The sequence below is a fragment of the Balaenoptera musculus genome, chromosome 2 (genome assembly GCF_009873245.2).
Source record: "Balaenoptera musculus isolate JJ_BM4_2016_0621 chromosome 2, mBalMus1.pri.v3, whole genome shotgun sequence".
In the NCBI taxonomy this organism is placed as follows: Eukaryota; Metazoa; Chordata; class Mammalia; order Artiodactyla; family Balaenopteridae; genus Balaenoptera; species Balaenoptera musculus.
The window spans coordinates 68376738-68382370 of record NC_045786.1 but is presented as its reverse complement, the minus strand read 5'-3'; the positions used below and the strand labels follow the sequence as shown (position 1 = coordinate 68382370).

Below are 5633 nucleotides of genomic sequence, written 5' to 3'. Positions count from 1 at the left end.
AAAGGTATTTTCTTATTTTTTAAATTAATTTATTTTATTTATTTATTTTTGGCCGTGTTGGGTCTTCGTTGCTGCACGTGGGCTTTCTCTAGTCGCGGAGAGTGGGGGCTACTCTTCGTTGCGGTGTGAGTGCTTCTCATTGTGGTGCCTTCTCTTGTTGCGGAGCATGGGCTCTAGGCGCTCGGGCTTCAGTAGTTGTGGCACGCAGGCTCAGTAGTTGTGGCTCGCGAGCTCTAGAGTGCAGGCTCAGTAGCTGTGGCACGTGGGCTTAGTTGCTCCGCAACATGTGGGATCTTCCCAGACCAGGGCTCGAACCTGTGTCCCCTGAATTGTCAGGCGGGTTCTTAACCACTGTGCCACCAGGGAAGTCCCTGAAAAAGGTATTTTTAATGATGAGTAGTGAAACCCTAATCAAAACCCCAATGTGAATCTTTTTGGAACTTAAGAAGTTTACTCTGAGTTTCATCTGAAAAAGAAAGTCTCTAAAAATAGTCAAAGTTTAGAAAAAAAAACAGTGAGAGGAAGTTGCCATATTTATTTTTGTTTATCAAATACGTATGGTTCCTTCTGTGCGTCAGGCACTATTCTAAGCCCTATACAAATATTTACTCGTTTAATACCACATTGAGACATCAAAATAGACTACAAAGCCATACTAAAGCAGTGTGATACGGGCATAGGAATAGAGAACTTGACCAATGGGACTGTGTCGGGGTCAGGTCCTCTGGAAGCTGATACCAGATGAATTAGAAGCATAAGAGATTCACTTGGGCAAAATACATGTGAAGGACAAAAGGGAGATGTAGGGCTTTCAGACCACAATTTAGGTCCAATACCTATGCAAGGAGAGAGGGAAGGAAGGAGAATTGGATAGGAAGAGCCTCGGACTATAATGTAATTCTGAGAAAATCTCAGCCAGGCCAATGGAGAGCTCCAGAGAAAGATTGCTCATTAGAAGAGCCCCATTTTGGACAGAACTGGTCAGCTGTAGGATCCCCACTGTGCTCAATCCTTGTTTGAGAACAGTCCAGAGGGAGTGTGGCTTCAGGGTGAATGTTGTAGTGGGTCTTGGAGGTGTGGCAACTGGAGACTGTCAGCCAACTACACTTCTCACAACAGACTCTTTCTTGAAGGGACATCTGAGCAGTGTTCCTCTCTGGCTGTCAGAGGTATTGTGTGAAGATTGAAGAATAGACTTATTTATTTGTATGAAATTTATTTATAATAAGTTAGACATTTCAAACAGTGGGGAAAAAAGATAGACTTTTTAAATAAATGATGTTGAAACAATTGGCTATCCATTTGGAAAGAATTAATTTAGATCCCTGCTTCATCCTCAATATACCTAAAATTCAGGTGGAGAAAAAAGTTATAAATAATATTTGAAGAAAAAAATTTTTTGAAAAACCTTGCTGTGGAGAGGAAGCCTTTCTATGTAAAATGCAATACTCAGAAACCATAAAAGAAATGACTGGGAGAGATTTGATTAAATAAAAATTTTAAACTTCTGTATGGGAAAAAAGCATCATTAATAAAATTAAAAATCAGGTGATAGATTTGGAGAAAATACTTGTGCCACATATATATAACAGGCAAAGGATTAAAAGGTAGAATATATAAAGAGATCCTTCACATCAAGAAGAAAAGATAAACAACCCAAAAAGAAAATGGCCAAGGATATTGACATGCAATTCACAGAAGAAATATAAATTGGCTATTAAACATAGGAGAAAATGTTTACAACTCACTGGTTATCGGAGAAGTGGAAATTATTGGGCAAACCAGATGGGCAAAAATTAAAAATATTGCTAGTATATATATATATATATATATATATATGTTTTGGCTGCATTGGGTCTTTGTTGCTGCGTGGTCTCTTCAGTAGTTGCAGTATGCTGGCTCAGTAGTTGTGGCTTGCAGGCTCTAGAGCGCAGGCTCAGTAGTTTCAGGGCACGGACTTAGTTGCTCTGTGGCATGTGAGATCTTCCCGGACCAGGGATCGAACCCGTGTGCCCTGCACTGGGTGTCCTAACCACTCCTCCACCAGGGAAGTCCAAGATATTGCTAGTATATTTTTATACTAGTATATAAAATATTGTAGGGTAGCTGGGAAAATGAATATTTGCTTTTCTAGCCTCTAAGGAGGAAGTGGGCAAGGAAGAAACAGTTTAGGAATAAGTTTTAATTTAGTGAATCCTCAGTATCTGCCATATCCATGGGTTAGGGAATGGGGATGGTTGTACAAACTATGGTATATCCTTGCTAAGGAAATCTATGCACCAAATGAGTTAAATCTATGTGGACTAGTGTGGAAAGATTTTTCAAGATGAGGAATTTATCACATAACCTGATTTTATATATATTAAAAGAAAATGTAGCAGTTACTCTGGGTTTGAAGGAGGAATTGAAGTGGAGGAGGACTTTAAGGATTTAATCTACATTTCTGTATAGGTTAAGTCATTTACTTTAGGTTCCTATATCTCTTGAGAGATTAAAAAAAGATACATCAAGCAATTACTAGCCCTCTTCCCCAAAACAAGAAAGTAAAGTCCTAATTCTCTCCTATGTCCATGGAATCCATTCACCATTTTTTCCACAACAGCCTTTGATTTTTCTTTCTTCTCTATTCCTATAGCTACACCTCATTTCTATTTCTACACCAGTTTGTGTCTGGTTAACCTCAATAGCCTTCTAACTGATACTCACATCTCCAGTCTTTCTTCACCCCAGTCCTGCAGTCCACAGCCAGCTTACTTTTCCTAAGACTAGGTTTACTTCAATCACCCCTCTGTCCACAAATCTTTTATGGCTCCCCCGAAGTGTTCAGAGGGATGCTAACAGGTGTTCCATGGGAAAAGAGTTCTGTGGTTTGGTGTGTCAACTTAAAGAAAAATGCACAACGTGAGAGTTGTGAGGTTAAGTTTTATTCAGGGTCTTATTGAGGACTGTAGCCAGGGAGACAGACTCAAAGTAGCTTTGAGACACTGCACTTAAGAGGTAGGGGAGGAGCCAGTATACATACGAATTTTTTGGCTAGGAAATACATATAGCAAAGCACAGATCTTGGTTAAAGATTACTGCTAATCACAAAGAACAGATCTCAAGTTAGTGATTTTAGTGCTTTTCTATGCATGTGAAGATGCAAGAATCTGGGGTCATTAAAATTTTTCCTGAGATAAGCATCTTAATTATCTAGGGGCTGTTTAGCCAAAGCACAGAATGCCTCATCCAGTTTTTTTCATCCTGAATTCTCCTCAGGGTGCACTGTTGCACTGTGGGTGACTGCAGTGGGTTGTGATTTAACCCTTGTATAACTGGATGTTGAATGATACTCTGTTCTTTTTTTGTTCACAGGTGAATCTGGGAAATGCTGTGTTCAATACAGTTAAAACTTTTTTCTTCAGAGTGGAATATTCAGACACCAGTGGTAGGGGAACTTCAAAGGCGGGGAGACAGTGTATAGTGCTTCTCAATTTATTTGAGCATGCAATCCTTCTTTTGAGGAATGCTATTGACCTTCTCAGGACACACGTTGAGAAACAATGACTTAAGGGAAAAAGTTCATAATTATTCCTCTGGCATTAATGGCCTTGCTTAACATGCTCTTATCATCTAATTTCCTCCATTTCCCAAAATGAGTTTCCTTACTTGCTTCTTCCTTCAGGAGTCAATGCTGGCTCCTCCTCTTCTGGGGAGTTCTTCCTAGTCATCTCAGTCCCTCTGAACTCTGGCATTTGTTGCCAGAACTCTCATTAGTTACTCCTTCAGAACTGTTATTGATATTCCACCTTTCTTGGGTCTACCTTGTCTACCCACCTGAATAGTGCTAGGACTGTGTCTTACAAATAATCTGTAGTAAACATAATATTTAGCTGCTTGAGTAATATTGTGCATCTCCCCCAGTGTGGATAATGACCACCCCTGCACAAGGCAGTATCTAGGCCTTAGGTAAACCTTCTGTTGGTTTATACAGTCATGGAAAGCACTGAAAATGGCACTGTATTAGTTTTCTATTGCTGCTGTAGCAAATTACCACAGACTTGGTGACTTAAAACAACAGAAATTTATTATTTTATAGTTCTATAGGTCAGAAGTCTGACATGGGTCTCACTGGGCTAAAATCAGGGTGTCAGCAGGGCCGTGTTCTTTCTGGGAGCCTTAGGGAAGACTCCATTTCCTTGCTTTTTCCATCTTCTTCTTCTTTTTTTGTGTGTGCCTTTTCCACCTTCTACAAGCCTCTGCGTTCCTAGGCTCCTGGCCCCCTTTCTCCATGTTCAAAGCCACAAGGGCTGGTTGAGGCCTTCTCACACCACATCACTCTGACCTCCTCTGTCTCCCTTTGCCACTTTTAAGGACACTTGAGAGGACATTAGGCCCACCTGGAAAATCCAGGATAATCATCCTATTTTAAAGTCAGTTGATTTGCAACCTTAATTCCATCTGCACCCTAATTCCCCTTTGCCATGTAACCTAGCATATTCACAGTGCCCAAGGATTGGGAAGTGGACATCTTTGGGGAGCCATTACGCTGCTTACTACGGGCACTCTTGCCCAAAAGTCTAAATTGCACATAGGTGGTAGTGGGGTTTGACAATAAATGGGAAAAGCTTTTTGGCATTACAAAAACTCTCTTCAAATACAGGGAGGCCCTGCTGCGTGATCTTTGGCAAATCACTTGAGTCTCCTCATCCACATTTCTGCTAAAATGGAAATTGCCATCCTTTGCTCTGCGTGTTAAATAATTATGTAACCAGGTTTAGCTTAGAGGATGACAAATAGGGTTCAAGAAGTTCTTGATGAATCTTGATGAGGAGGGTGGGCGAGGTTCTCTGAATGACGTCTCGAGAAGGTTTGAGAGATTTCGGGAGAAAAGGAGTGAGAAGTGCCTGCCCTTGAATGAAGTTGGAGGTTGAAAATTCTAGCAAAAGGAATCAGCTTTCATGGAAGCTTTTGAAGAGGGCCCAGGTTAAAAAAAAAGGGGGGGGGGGGGCGAAGAGCAGAGGCTACTTAGGAGACACCTAGGTGACAGAGAGTACAGAATTGAAGAGGGAAAGGTATTTGGTTTTCCTGGGCAAAGATACTATTTTGTGACATTCTCTCCCTACTTAGTTCAAGGACACATATACCGTAGGTGTACAATCACCTAGTGAATAAGTAAATGAATTATAAAAGCGTGGCCAGGATAAAAAAACTACATAAAAATCTAGCGGTATAGGTTCCACCGAGATTTGAACTCGGATCGCTGGATTCAGAGTCCAGAGTGCTAACCATTACACCATGGAACCGCCACGCGCAGAGTGTTGCCTTCGGCTCCCTAATCCTTAAAGAACCCTGCCCCCATCCACAAACCAACCGCCAGAGACAGTGCTGAAGCGCTCCCCAGCGCCCCGCTTCGCGGCATGGCGGCGCGTGGAATGAGGGAGAGACCGTTAAGTGTGGAGACCAGCCGCTAGGAAGGTCAGCCGGGAGTTCAGGACTCAGTATCCGCTCTGAACCTCCCGGGGTGGGGGGCGGAGCGGGGGGGACGAGAATTTGAAAACGTAAGCGAAACCCGAGAGCACCGCCCTTCTTAGGCTCAGGGGCGGGGCACCGCCTCCCCGGAAGTACTTCCCCTTAGGGGCGGGGGCCTGCCG

The 5633-nt window shown here is 42.3% G+C and overlaps 1 non-coding gene across 1 annotated transcript; it reads right to left on the bottom strand.

Annotated features, from left to right (window-relative positions):
• Positions 1-5213: 5213 nt before the first annotated feature.
• Positions 5214-5285, bottom strand: TRNAQ-CUG. Its single transcript has one exon. It is a non-coding gene; the product is annotated as a tRNA-Gln (tRNA).
• Positions 5286-5633: the final 348 nt, after the last annotated feature.